This window comes from Apodemus sylvaticus, chromosome 2 (genome assembly GCF_947179515.1).
Source record: "Apodemus sylvaticus chromosome 2, mApoSyl1.1, whole genome shotgun sequence".
In the NCBI taxonomy this organism is placed as follows: domain Eukaryota; kingdom Metazoa; phylum Chordata; class Mammalia; order Rodentia; family Muridae; genus Apodemus; species Apodemus sylvaticus.
In genome coordinates, this window is record NC_067473.1 from 155775373 (window position 1) to 155790681 (window position 15309).

A 15309-nucleotide genomic window follows, 5' to 3' on the forward strand; every position below is an offset into this window, starting at 1 on the left:
AGTTCTGTAGGCTTCTTTTATATTCATGGGAATCTCTCTCTCTTTAGGTTAGGGAAGTTTTCTTCCATAATTTTGTTGACGATATTTGATGGCCCTTTAAGTTTTAAATCTTCACTCTCATCAATGCCTATAATCCTTAGATTTGGCTTTCTCATTGTGTCCTGGATTTCCTGGATCTTTTGGGTTACAAGCGTTTTGCATTTTGCATTTTCTTTAACTGTTGAGTCCATGGTTTCTATGGTATCTTCAGCATCTGAGATTCTTTCTTCTATCTCTTGTATTCTGCTGTTGATATTTGTGTCTATGGTCCCTGATTTCTTCCCAAGGTTTTCTATCTCCCAAGTTGTCTCCCTTTGTGCTTTCTTAGTTGTTTCTACTTCTGTTTTTAGATCCTGGAAGTTTTTGCTCAGTTCTGTCATTGGCTTGTTTGTGTTTTCCTCTAATTCTTTAAGAGATTTTGGTGTTTCCTCTTTCATGACTCCTGCCTGTTGATCAAAGTTCTCCTGTATTTCTTTAAGTGATTTTTGCATTTCCTCCTTATTGGCTTTTGTATTCTCCTGAATTTCTTTCAATGATTTTTTTGTTTCCCTTGTAAGGGCTTCTAATTTTTGATCCATTTTCTCCTGAATTTCTTTTAGTATGTCCTTCATGTGTTCCTGTGCCAGCATCATGACCAGTGATTTTAAATCCAAATCTTGTTTTTCCTGTGTGTTGAGGTATCTAGGACTTGCTATTGTTGGAGAATGGGGTTCAGACGCTGCCATAATGCCTTGGTTTATGTCAGTAATGTTCCTATGTTTGCCTTTAGTCATCTAGTTCTCCCAGGTTTTATTGTCACTGGCTAGTGCTTCAACCTACTGTGAATCTTTAAGGTTATCTCTGCAACACTGGATGACTGGGTTTCCTCTGGCACAGATTACTGATATGCTGCCTTCCTCTTCTGTACCTTTGGAGCCCTTCTCAGTCTTGCCTCAAGCAATGTTATACTTATGTTGTCAAGTTCAACCAGGTGTTCTCTGTCTGCTCTATTATGGAGCGAAGATGGTGTGGTGGGGGTCACTCCCTCTGTTGATTCTCACATAGGACACAGGTGCAGTGATGGATTGGCTTGCAGATGAACTACCTATGTGCTCAGTTCCTGAGTGCAGGCAGACCCCTGGTGGCTTGTACCACCAGAAATCTAAAGCTCAGTGTGATACAGTACCTAGTGACCGTTTTCTGTCCTGGCAGGCAGTCAGCGAGTATGGCCGCGGGGCTTCTCTCCTTCTGCAGCACTCTGGGCAGGACACAGGCCCTGCGCCTGGCAGGCTGGCAGACAAACCGCCTATGTGCTCAGTTCTTGAGTGCAGGCAGACCCCTGGCGGTTTGCACCACCAGAGATCTAAAGCTCAGGCTGATACAGTACCTAGTGATCCTTTTCTGTCCCAGCAGGCAAAAAATATCGAACTCCCCTTCTTAAACTTAATCTTTTCCATTCCTGCTACTTTTGTTTAAAAAAAAAAAACTGTGATTGAAAGAAACATCTAGTAGACACACCAAAAATAACCTCTAGTTGGCAACTCTCTAGCCCGTGTTGGCTTGGTTTGCTGTGTCCAATTGGCTCCAAGGATGGCAGGGACAGGTGATTAAATTGCAGATGCCATTATTTGGTGAAATGCATTAACATCACACCACTCTTTTGAATATTCCAAGATGGTTCATTTTATGCAAATCACAATAGATTTCTTTGTCTTGAGAAGGAAGTCATTAAAAAAAAAGAAGGAAGTTATTTAAAGGACTTATTTCTCAAATGGCCACCTGACCCCCATCGGATCACATAGCATTTGGGAAGAAATATACAGCCCAGTAAGCCAGCACAAGAAACCAGAATTGAAAGAATTTCCACATCCACCATGGTTTTGCCTTTGGAGTTTAGATAAGTAGGTACAAAAGAAATCCATATACTGCAGGAAACCACCATGCTAAATGTGATTATTTTTATCTCATTGAAGCTGTCAGGTAGCCTTCTTGCCAGAAACACAATAAGCAAACTGAAACTGGCCAGAAAGCCCAAGTACCCCAGAACACAGTAGAAAGCAAGGGTGGACCCCTCATTACACCAGAGGATGATTTGCCCAAACTCTGTCTGCATGTTGACATCAGGGAAAGGGGGGTATGTTCCCAGCCAGACTGCACAGATGCACACTTGAATAATGGAACCACAGCAGACTATAGCGATTGAGAGTTGGGTCACCATTCACATTTTAACCACATTGTGGTTTGATGGCTTTGAAGGCCACAACCACAATGAAAGTCTTTGCCAAGATAGCAGAAATGGCACCTGAAAATACAACCCTAAAAATCATTTGTCTCAAGACACAAGTGACTGTTCTAGGTTGGCCAATGAATATTAATAAGCAAAAGAAAACTAACATTAGTGAAGCAAGGAGGAGATAACTGAGATTTCTGTTATTTGCTCTGACTATGGATATGTTCCGATAGTGGATAAATAATCCTAGAATCATAGCTGAAAATGCAGATAAACTAATGGCCATGGAGGCCAAAACAGCACCGAGAGTATCTTCATGGTACAAAAATGCCATAATTTTAGGGAGACATTGATTCTTCTGTTTATTTGGATACTGATCTTCAGGACATTTGATGCATTGATCCATATCTGAAAATGAGGCAAATTGGTTTATTCTAGTCCATCCATAAATCTCCCGATGTACCTATGAGATGTATAACTTACACAGAAGAATTGTTGAATTATCGAGAAAATGTCCATGGATGTATTCACTGAACCATAATATTGAAAAACAATAAATGAATAAGTTAATTTTTTCTGAGAGAATAATAGATGCACTGTATCCATAATATATTCAGAAAGTGAGTGGGCTTAAGAAATATGAGAGAATCAGAAATGTACAAATGATGTAGAGAGGAAATCAGATGCATGAAAGCATAGTTGATTACATATGAAAATAAGAGAAAGTTCATTTTGAAGCTTTTACTATTTTTCTTTTTGTTCCCTTTGGCTATTAAAAATTGTTTGTTACTTGAGAATATCATACATGCATATCATGTGTTTTGATCAAGTCTACCTCCAATTTCTTCCCCTTGCAACTCCTCTCTGTCCCTCAAACAATTTTTTCTCCCAACTTTATTCCCTTTTTATTTTTTTGGACCACTGAGTTCACTTAATGCTGCCTGTATTCATGCCACTACAGGTCCATCTGCCATAATGTAGGCAGCCTATCAGGACCACATATCTGAAGAAAATAAACACATAGACAAAAACAACCTGACTCTTTCTCTCTAGCAGATATCAACTGGTAATAGTTTCTAGCCAGGAGTGAGAGTTTGTGATCCTATTCCCCATTCTTGCTGGGATTTTGTCTGGCTTGATCTGCCTTGATCTAGTGCTACTCTGTGAGTTTATATACTCCAGGAACCTGTAATTTCTGATGAATTCTACTTTCCTACAGATATCCTCTTTCTGGCTATTATGCCCTTTCTGCTTTCTCTACCACAATGACGCTTGGTGCTCTTATTCCTCAGAACTCTTGGTTGTTATTATGGAAAGGGCCAGAAGACATTTTTTTTACACAATGGAGTACTACTCAGCTATAAAAAATAATGAATTAACAACATTCTTAGGCAAATGGAGGGAACTAGAAAATATCATCCTGAGTGAAATACAGGAACTCACATGGTATGCCCTCACTAACAATTGGATATTAGCCCAAAAGTTCTGAATACTCAAGATACATTTCACAGACCACATGAAGCTCAAAAACAAGGAAGACCAAATTATGTAGTAGTACTCCATTGTGTAAATATAACACATATTTTTCTTGCTATTATAAATAAAGCTGCTATAAACATAGTGGATCATTTGTCCTTATTACATGTTGGAGCAGCTTCTTGGTATATGCACAGGAGTGGCAGAGATGGGTCCTCAGTTAGTACTATGTCCAATTTTCTGAGGAGCTGCAAAACTGATTTTCAGATTGGTTGTACCAGCCTACAATCCCCGCAGCAATGAAGGAGATTTCCTCTTTCTGTACATCCTTGCCAGCATCTGATGTCACCTGAGCTTTTTATCTTAGCCATTCTGACTGGTGTGAAGTAGAATCTCACACCAATTGTTTGTGACTATTGTGAAGAGTGTCATTTCCCTAATTTCTTTCTCAGTCTGTCTATCCTTTGATTAGAAGAAGGCTATTGATTGGTTTGAGTTAAGTTTATATCAAGCCTCTTTTGCTGAATTTGTTTATCAGTTTTAGGAGTTCTCTGGTGGAATTTTTTGAGTCACTTATGTATAAGATAGATTGTATCATCTGCAAATAATATTTTGACTTCTTCCTTTCAAATTTATATCCCATTGACCTCCTTTTGCTGTATAATTGCTATAGCTAGAACTTCAAGTACTATTTTTAATACATTGGGAAAGAGAAGACAGTTTTGTTTCCTTATCTATTCAATGGTTTATCTGGTCTTGTTTTAAATTTGGCACCTGGTATATATCTAGAAAATTATTTATTTTATCCAGATTTTCCATTTTTCTTGAGGATAAAGCTTTTGTAGTAAGATCTGATGATATTTTGAATTTCCACAGTTTCTGTTGTTACATATCCCTTTTTACTTCTGATTGTATTAATTTGGGTACTGTCCCTGTGTCCTTTCGTTAGTCTGGCCAAGGGTTTCTTAATCTTGTTGATTCCCTCAAAGAACCAGCTCCTGGCATTTTTGATTTTTTGTATGTTTCTTTTTGTTTCTATTTGGTTGATTTCAGTCCCGAGTTTGCTTATTAACTCCTGTCTGCTCCTCTTGTGTAAATTTGCTTCTTTTTATTCTAGAGCTTCAGGTGTGTTGTCAAGCTGCTAGTATAAGCTTTCTCAAGTTTCTTTTTGGAGGAACTCAGAGCCATGAGTTGTCCTGTTACCATTGCTTTCATTGTGTCCCATAAGTTTTTCTATAATATGTCTTCATTTTCATTAAATTCTAAAAAGTCTTTAATTTCTTTCTTTATTTCTTCTTTGACCATGTTATCAATGAGTAGAACGGTGTTAAGCATCCGTGTATATGTGTGTTTTCCATTGATTTTGTTGGAATTTAAGACAAGCCTTAGACCCTGGTGATCTGATAGGGTGTGTGAGATTATTTCAATTTTCTTGTGTCTGTTGAGGCCTGTTTTGTCACAAATTGTATGGTCAGTTTTGGAGAAGGTATCATGAGGTGCTGAGAAGAACGTATATTCTTTTGCTTTAGGATTAAATGTTCTATAAATATCTGTTAGATCCATTTGGTTCAATACCTCTGTTAGTTTTACTCTGCCTCTGTTCAATTTCTGTAACCATGATATGTCCATTGCTGGGAATGGGGTGTTGAAGTCTCCTGCTATTGTTTTGTGGGGTATGATGTGTGCTTTAAGGTTTAGTAAAGTTTCTTTTATGAATACAGGTACACTTATATTTGGAGTATAACTAAGAGTTTGTCTTGGCAGAGTTTTCATTTTACCAACATGAAGACTTTTTTGACAACTTTTGGTTGAAAGTTGATTTTATTTGATATTAGAATGGCTACTCCAGCTTTTTTCTTGAGACCATTTGCTTGGAAAATTGTTTTCCAACCTTTACTCTGAGGTAGAGTCTGTCTTTGTCACTGAGGTGCATTTCCTGTATGAAGCAAATTGCTGGTCCTGTTTATATATCCAGTCTAGTAGTCTATATGTTTTTATTGGGGAATTGAGTCCATTGATATAGAGAAATAATAAGAAAAGTGATTGTTATTTTCTGTTATTTTTGTTCGTAGAGGTGGAATTATGTTTGTGTGGCTATCTTTTGGGTTTGTTGAAGGAAGATTAATTTATTGCTTTTTCTAGAGTGTGGTTCCCTCCATGTTTTGCTATTTTTCATCGAATAGCCTTTGTAGAGCTGGGTTTCTAGAAAGATATTGTGTAAATTTGGTTTTGTCATGGAATGTATTATTTCTCTGTCTATGGTAATTGAGAGTTTTGCTGGGTATAGTAGACTGGGCTAGCATTTCTGTTGTCTTAGGGTCTGTATGACATCACCCAGGATTTTCTAGCTTCCATAGTTTCTGGTGAGAAGTCTGGTGTTATTCTGATATCTCTGCCTTTATATATTACTTGACCTTTTCCCCTTACTGCTTTTAATATTGTTTATTTGTTTAGTGCATTTGGTGGTTTGATTATTATGTGACAGGAGGAATTTCTGTTCTGGTCCAGTCTATGTGGAGTTCTGTAGACTTCTTGCATTTTCCTGGGCATCTCTTTCTTTAGGTTTGGGAAGTTTTCTTCTATAATTTTGTTGAAGATATTTACTGGCTTTTTAAGTTTGAAATCTTTGCTCTCTTCTAAACCTATTATCCATAGGGTTGAACTTCTCATTTTATCCTCAATTTCATGGATATTTTGATTTAGGAGCTTTTTGCATTTTGCATTTTCTTTGACTGTTGTGTCAATGTTTACTATGGTATCTTCTACATCTGAGATTCTCTCTTCTATCACTTGTATTCTGCTGGTAATGCTTGCATCTATGGCTCCTGATCTCTTTCTTCAGTTTTCTAACTCCAGGATTGTCTCCTTTTGTGATTTCTTTATTGTGTCTATTTCCATTTTTAGATCTTGTATGGTTTTGTTAATTTCCTTCATCCTTTTTATTGTATTTTTCTGTAATTCTTTAAGGGATTTTCGTGTTTCCTCTTTAAGGGCTGCTACTTGCTTATGTATGTATTCCTGAATTTCTTTAAGGGAGTTATGCATGTCCTTCTTAAAGTCCTAAAGTATCATCATGAGAAGGGATTTTAGATCCGAATCTTGCTTTTCTGGTGTGATGGTGTATCCAGGACTTGCTGTGATGGGAGAATTGGGTTCTGATGATGCAATTTTACCTTGGTTTCTGTTGCAGATGTTAAGTCCTCCTCACCTTTCATCCTATAATCCTGGGAATGTTAGAGCACCTGGGAATAGAGGTTCATCTGGGAGTTGTGAGGCTTGCCCAGGAGTTCACGTCCAAGGTAAATCAGTCCAGACCTGAAGTAGTAAATAGTTTTTCTTAGGACAAAACACATGTTTTGGTGAGTTTCATAATATCAAACTCTGATTAGAAGTTTATTTAAGGAAAATAATTTTCACTTAATTCTCAATGCACATTTATTACATATATTTAAGTTACCCGAGTTTCCTATACTTTTACAAAAAGATTTAGTAACTTTCTTCACATAGTGCCTTAAAAAAAAAAAGAGGACATAGATAAAGGTAAGTCTCTGAATATTTAAGACAAGTGCAGTAGAATGGACATTCTTATTAACTAGGCTTAGATTTCATTCACTCTGAAAAACACTTGCATGGGACCCATCTTTAATTAGAAAAATTATTACAGCTTGGCACCATATGGTACACCTGTAATTTTAGCACTCCGGGGGGTTACCAGTCAGCCTGGTCTACATACCACATTCCTGGCCAGGCCAGACAGATTTTATAGACAGACCTTCTCTCAAAATAAAACAAAATAAAAGAAAACAAAACAAAAAAGAAAAGAAAACAAAATTTAAAGAAGAAAGGAAGGAGGGAAACAATTACATATACAATTGTGAGCTTATATGTCCCAAAAATATTTTTTAAAAATACCAGTAAAATATCTATCATTCTATACTGTTAATTTCTCTCTCAAAGAGACATTCAAACCAAGATTTTCTGGTGGTATATACACAGGCTCATTTCAGGGATAATGGTTTCTTCATGATCATGATCCAAACTCTACATGCTTGGCTCTCAGCTCTGCTCATTCTCCTCTTTGATTTTAAATAATATATCATTTGATATAAGTAGGTAGACATTGGCAGATTGAGGAAAAATTATACACAGGAAATAAAACTGGTTGGACTCCTACAGGAGAATAGATGCAATTTCGAAGAAGCATATAACAAAGTATTAGCAGCTACTGAAAGCCAGTGGGCCATAGACCCAGACCTGAATATTTAAAAGATATATGGTAAGCCTGATTGAATTTAGTCCATGTAAGGAAACGTTTTTATGGTGATAATCACATGATCTGTAGTTACAACTGTGTTTAGAGCACATGCATAGCATACATAAAGCTTTAGCTTCTATTCCTAGCAAAGAAATGTGCTAAATGCATTATGAGGATAGAAGTATTTTTCTCAGAATTATTTAGTACAGTGGGATTACATCACACAATTAAAATCCTGATTATCAGTAAATATAAACATACATACTTACAAACTGATTTTTCAAAATTAATATTTTAAGGCATAGCTCAAAATTTATTGTTCCTGATTATGAAATTTATACAAATTCAAATTTAAGGATAGTGTACTGCAATACTTGGCAGATGTTATATTATGAAGAAAAAGAGATTCAGTCACATATACAGAAATTACTGTTATGGGGTGAAGAGGGAAAGATTGTCACATACATATTAGGTAAAACTAAAAGTACCTTAAAGAGATGGAATTCCTAGAGAGTATGAGGTAAACATATTTTCTTGTCTTTTGATCTATCAATGGTGGTATTTGAAATTTATCATAGTACAGAGCAAGGCCTGCTCCTAGAAGGGTTGTAAGTATGGCTTATGTGTCACATCAGCATAAGCCGGAAGTAGAGAGCTGAGTGGCAAAAGCTACCTTTAGCATTTTGATCTATGATTAGTAGCCTAACACCATCCCCTGAAAAAAAAGAGAGGTTGAGAAACCACCAGTAACTGATACAGAGGCCTCAATGGCTTCCAAGATTAGGAGTAAGCCAGTGACTAGAAGAACTCTTTCTAGGACTGAAGGCCACAGTCCAGATGAGGAGAAAGACCAAGATGATCACCATGCCAGTGCTATTGGGACTGGACAGGGAGCTAGCCTGGGGACAGTGAGACAACTATGAGTCGGGCACTGTGCAGGACTGTGGAAAGGAGGAAGACCATGCCAGAGTTACTGCTTACCTGGCACTATAAAGCATTAGCAGGAACTAACTCCTGATAATACTCCTACGATAACCTCAGACATTCAGAGACCCAGGGTACCACAAAGAAGAACAGTTAGGTGGTAAAGAAATAGAAAAGAAAAACAAAAAGAGTTGTGGACACAATGAATTTAGGCAGCACTGGAGACTGGAGGCGAATGAGAAATAGCCACCAGGAACAAGGTGTTGACACCTAGGACTATGATTGGGTCCTGGCCTGTGCTGCCAGTGGAGACCACATTTAGTTGTTTGACCCTGATGCAGCAGGAGTCTTTTACCAAGGCCAGGCTGCTGTGCCTGTTCTTACCTGCCACTTAGGGATATGTTAATGTCTGAGGGCTGTCCAGAAATAGCCCCATCCCTTACCTAGACACTGTGGAAAAACTGGTCCTGGAGACATAAAAACAGGAGAGCTGAGTCCACCCTGGTCAGATGTATTACTTAGGAGTGTGGGCCCTGCACACCCCTGGATTAACGGATTAGTCACGTACCCCAACATGGAAAGCATAGCCCTATCTCTTATCTCTGCAATGGAGTAGATGAGGGAAAGTTACCCTTCCCCCTTTTGTCCTGCACCAGCTGTAGCACTCAAGAGTAAGAGTCCCGTTCTACCCATGTTCAGCACAGTAGAGTTGTCAGTTGTGTTGAAGTATGTATGAGGCACAGCTGAACCCAGTCACAAGGGCATGAGCACAGCAGAGTGGCACACACTTGACTGCTATTCAGTCACATGCATGAGGGAGAGATGACCTCCTCATTGCCACTTCCCACCTACAGCAGGTAGGAGAGCTGGCCCTAAAGTCATGAGAAGCAGGAGAGTTGTCCATGCCCCTTACCTGCTGCAGCACTCAGGAGACTAGGCCCTGAACCTTGCCTGACCAGCACAGTAGAACTGGCAAGGGGTGTGGGAGTTGCAGGAGAACTAGCCCCAAGGTCATGAGAGCCCACCCTGGCTATTATCTGCTGGCCAGTGGTGCTGACCCAGTTGAACTCACACCTACCCTTCATTATCCCTTAACAGTTATAGCAGGCAGAAGAGCTGGCACTGGGATAGTGAGAGTGGGAAACTGTCCATGCCCTTTATCAGCTGTAGAACTTGGGAGAGCATCCCTGAACTTTATCTGAGCAGCAGAGTAGAGCTGGTCCTCCTAGTAGGAGTTGCTGATGACCTGATCCCAAGGTCATGGACCAGGAAAGCTTGTAGGCTAGGCCCAGATTCAGTGCTTTGAATTTGCACACTCCTGCCTCTACCACACTATGAATTGCTGGAGTACATGAAAGGGCTGGTCATACATATTTAAATCTATAGGAACTCATGATACTGGACAACAACAAGATATCTGAGAGGAGTCCAGTGATGTTCCAGTATTGATATAGTAGCAGCAGCCAGAGGCTCAGAACAGACCTACAAGTCATTGCAATGAACACTGGCAAACAAAGAAGTGTGGACATAAGGGTATAACATGGGACTCACTGTGGCACATTACAGCTTCCACAACACGACTGTTTGTTTGGTGCAGGAGAAAGTTGCAAGGGAAGATCATGAACAAAAAGGAATGGAAAGATGAGTGGGATTGGGGTATATGAAATCTACAAAGTACCAAACAAAGTTAATTTAAAAAAAAAAAGGTATAAAGAATAAGGCTGTCTGCAAGGTCAGCATTCAGGAAGTAGTCTGGTCTACCACTACCTTGCTATCAAAAAACAAAAGAAAAAAAGCAAAGGGCATAATTTTACATAGACTTTGGTAAGAAAAGATTTCATTCAGGAGAACAAAATGGGCATGGCAAAACGTGCTTTGAAAGAGACGTTAGATGTGAGTAAGAATACAAAAAACTGGAAGGAAGCATTGCTGCTGTGCTCTGGGGAGGCTTTGCAATCAGAATTATTTTGAGGAAGAAGTGAGAGCAGGACAGGCACAAAAGAGTGGGCAGAGCATCCCTTCACATCACTCACTGCCCTGCACATCATTCACAGCCCTGCACATCACTCACAGCCCCACACATCACTCAGCCCTTCACATTGTTCACAGCCCTACATATGATTCCTCTCCTGGGATCTCTGAGTGCTTGGTTGTACAGTGACCTCATAATGGCTTACCACACCATTGAATGCATAATGAGAGCTCCCACAAGTATCAAAGTATTTCCAAAGGGAATGTATTAAATCCTACAGGACATACTAATTCAGTCATAAACAAATTTTTGTGGAGATTCTACAATTCACCATCGGAAGTGGTGCCAGGGTCCCAGGGTCCCAGGGTCCCAGGGTCCCAGGATCCCAGGGTCCCAGGGTTCCAGGGTTCCAGGGTCCCAGGGTCCCAGGATCCCAGGAAATGAGTTCTGTATCTGCCAGCAATGTCACTCTGATACAATGTTTTTAGCACTTCCACTCATTTGATAAATCTCTATTTTGTCTCAGCTGTCTATAGCTTGTATGATAATAGTAATTTATATAGTTTCTCTAATGTATAATTTCCTTGGGAATAAAACATAGGTTATTATTAGTATTTATTTTAAGCAGTAAATAAGCTTACGCTTTAAAATACATCTCATAATTTATGGTATACAGGGATCACTAACTGTTTGCAATATACAGGGAGCCATAACTTTACTCATTAATACTGCTGTAGCTGTATTAGAATCAGTAGCTAAAAGCAGGGATACAAAGAAAAGAAACTAAACTCAATGTAGTTGAGCAGAAGACAAAGCTGGACCAGATGCAGAACACTCATGTGGTCATATTCACACAGGAGACTGAGCCTGGAGGGTTGCTTGATCCCAGGAGTTTAAGACCAATACACACAGTATAGCAAATAAAATGAACAGATAAACAAACATCAGTAACAAAAATGACTGGCTTGAAATCCAGATTTTTGTTTGTTTCAAGATAGGGTTTCTCTGTGCAGCCCTGGCTATCCTTGAACTCATTATGTTTATCAAGATGGCCTTGAATACAGAGTTCTACAAATTGAGAGTTGGGATTAAAACCTTTGCCACCTCCACCCAGCAAGAACTTGTTTTAAACTATTGGGAGATAGCTGCATAAATATAACTTCAGATATAATATGTCTTCAGGTGTTGTTTTACTCACAACTATCCCATGGTACATCATTTGCACATTCAGAGTCATTTCTGGAAATATACATATACTGAATCATTTCTAGAAATTTCAACATTCAGAACAATTTCTAGACATTTCAACATTCAAAATCATTTTATAAATACCTGTTTCATTTGCAATCTCTCCATCTAGACATGGGACACAATCATAACAACAGAATGATTTCCCTTCAACAGGTGTTTTCCTAAATCCAAGTGGGCAACTTTGACTACAGACAGATGAAGGAGTCTGTACAGGAGACATGAGAGGAGGGAAGGCAGTCAACTCATGACATTCAATATTAGCATCAGATTGTAAATATCAGCAGATCATCTGTGTACTGTAACAACCAAGAAGTACCATGCTTTTAGAGAGTGTAAAACCAAAGTGTCTTTCTCTCTTTCTTTCTTTCTCTTGCTCTCTCTCTCTCTCTCTCTTTCTGTCTCTCTCTTGAATCCTTGTTATAGTTCATTTTATTAATTGGTTATTTTTATTTTTATATAATGTATTGCATTATATTTAATACAATTATAAAGTTTGTATATATTTTGATTATGTCTTTCCCCTCCCCCATTCCTGTCAACGTAATTTCCTGCTCTCAACCCACTCAAATTTAAGTACTTTCATAAAAAACAAACTGGAATCACCTGCAAAATAACTCAAATCACCCAACACTTATTAAAAAAAAAACATAAAACAGCAAAACAAAGCAAAACAAACCCCATCAAACTCTAACTAAATAATAGTATATATATAAATATTGTAGAATCCCTTTTGTACTACCCAACTCTCACCTGCCTTGGTGTGATTGATATACCCAGTTTTTTCCATTGGAGAAAACTTTTTGGATCTATTGAAGGCCATAATGTTCCCCATTACTATGTATTGCCTCTTTTTATCGTATCACAGAGATGTTGATGATGAACAAGGATATGAATGTACATATAAATTTAAAATTCAAATTCAGAAATACCTGTCACGGGATGTTTAATCACACTGTGATCCCTGACAGTGTGTTATTTACAGAAAAATTATTTGTTCCTAGTCATGGTATTGCTCAGCCCAAGAATACATCCTTAATCTCAAATAAAGGAAAAGTTACTTTGTAGAATTAAGCACCCATGTTTAAAAGTAACTTGTAATTGAGGAGCAGGCAAAGTGACAAATCAGAGAAAGATTTAATAGAATGAGTCAGAGATAGGATATACCCAACTTTCACAAGAATAGACAGGAAAGAGAGATAACTTGCTGGACTCTTAGGTTCTACAACCAGGGAAACAGTGACATGAAGGACAAAGGCTGAAGACCTCTGACCATTAACACACAATTACTGTTCTGGGGCTCAGAAACTGATGGCTTCTGGCTATTTAACTCTCTGAAATCTGGGGGAAGAAACTGATAGATTTTGGCAAGTAACTTGGTTTTTTCATCATTGGCCAAAAGCTGATAACTTCTTGCAGTTGACACTTGTTGATAGCAGGAGGGGATTAAGAAAAGAAACATAGTTATTGGGTTCTTTAGTCCTTGACTCAGGTGCCTCTTGGGAACCAGAGAAGGGGCTCAATGTTTGTTAACACTTTCTGAGCCAGAAAGAAAAAAAAACAATGAAAGAAAGATAGGAAGGAAGGAAGAGAGGGAAGAAGGAAGGAAAAAAGAAAGAAAGTGAGAGAGGGAGAGAGAAAGAAAAAAGACAAAAAGAAACAAAGAAAGAAGAAAAGAAAGAAGGTCAGAGATACAGAAAAATATAAATTAGGAGAAGCAGAAAGAGGCTACTTCAAGCCTTTATGCTTTCAACTTTTTCTTTATAGCTTTTTAGTTACAAAAATCTTCTATGAAAGGAAAAAATTATCTCATACTTAAAATGTTAAACAACAGAGAATTACAGCAGAAAGAATATTGCAAATTCAAAGCAGTGTTGCATGGTATAAGCTCATTATAAGTCCAAAGCAAATTTCATATGTAATTGCTTTTTCACAGTGTACACCTATGATCTATTTCTTGGATCTAACATTGGATAAATGTTTTTTCCCTGATCATTAATTTGTTCCAATCCTGGACTATTTTCTGTAGTACAGTTAGTCCATGAAGATATACATAGATCTATTTGAAACTTTAATTCTTTAGGGTGCTTAAGGGTACTTTTATCAATTTAGGAGCTCTATAAAATCAAGATCAGCAATTAGGAAATCATGAATTCATCAAAGGAGCATTACTACATGAAAGTACATCTTCATAATAATTCTGCAAGAATTCTATCCAATAGGGTGGTAAATACACAAGAAATCATTAAGCTCTGGATTAGTGAAAGGAAAGAGAAGCAATATCTGAGTCAAGGTCTCTGGTGTCTTTGACTGTCAGAGTGTACCCACTGCAACCATGAAAAATTGTGGGCTATCTGGAGAAATCTTACTCACCTGTCACAGCCTTTCCTAGATGGCTTCTGTCAGAAACATAAGGGAATAGTGCATGAGGGTTGGGGGGCAATGAGTTTTACTGAGAGTTATACAAGGACAGGTTGAAGAAAGAATGAGCTAGACACAGGTAATGACAGGACCAGCCAGAATTTGAAAAGGAGTCAAAAGATTAGAACATATTTCCAAAGTTAGTGTGAGGCTGTAGCCGCCCGCGGTCACATGTGAACTGGAGACCTGGAAGAGAATTCTGGGGATAAACGGGAAGGCGACGAAAGAGATTTGAGTCAAGATGACAGTTTGCCAATCAAGACTGACTTTACTATTACTTAGCCAAAATATATAGTCTTTAGAAAACAACCCTGCCCCCCACCCCCCACATCAAGGAGTAGGCTGAGAACTCCTTGGCTCCACTTCTCAGCGCCTGATTCAAGTCTATCAGGTCTGTGCTGGTCTCCAGGTGAGACTTCCCTGAGGCAGCCTTGGTTGTCAAGGTGAAAGCAGCTGTATTGTTCCCAGCGGAACAAAGGCCGGAGATAACACCAGAGGAAGGCTAGGTGCTGCCAGCCAGGGATGTCGCGAATGGACTGGGAAGTCCAGCTCAATGCTGTGGGGGAAGGGAAAAGAGGCCAAAGAGAGCAAATTCTGTCAGAAACTAAGAGAAGTCAGATTTAACCAGTCAATTTGGAGAAGAGTTTGAGCCAGAAAAGCTAACTTGAACCAGCCAGCCAAAACTCAGAAAAAAATAGAGAGGGTGACTTTATTCAGCATTAACTCTCAAAGGCTACAAACACTCTAGCCCTAGGATAGATTGTA

At 38.6% G+C, this 15309-nt stretch overlaps 2 pseudogenes; one reads left to right on the top strand and one right to left on the bottom strand.

The window, feature by feature from the left end:
* Positions 1 to 1765: 1765 nt before the first annotated feature.
* LOC127679168 (vomeronasal type-2 receptor 26-like) overlaps positions 1766 to 15309 on the bottom strand; it is a 47475-nt pseudogene continuing 33931 nt past the window's right edge.
* LOC127679608 (uncharacterized) lies at positions 8570 to 8689 on the top strand (annotated as a pseudogene).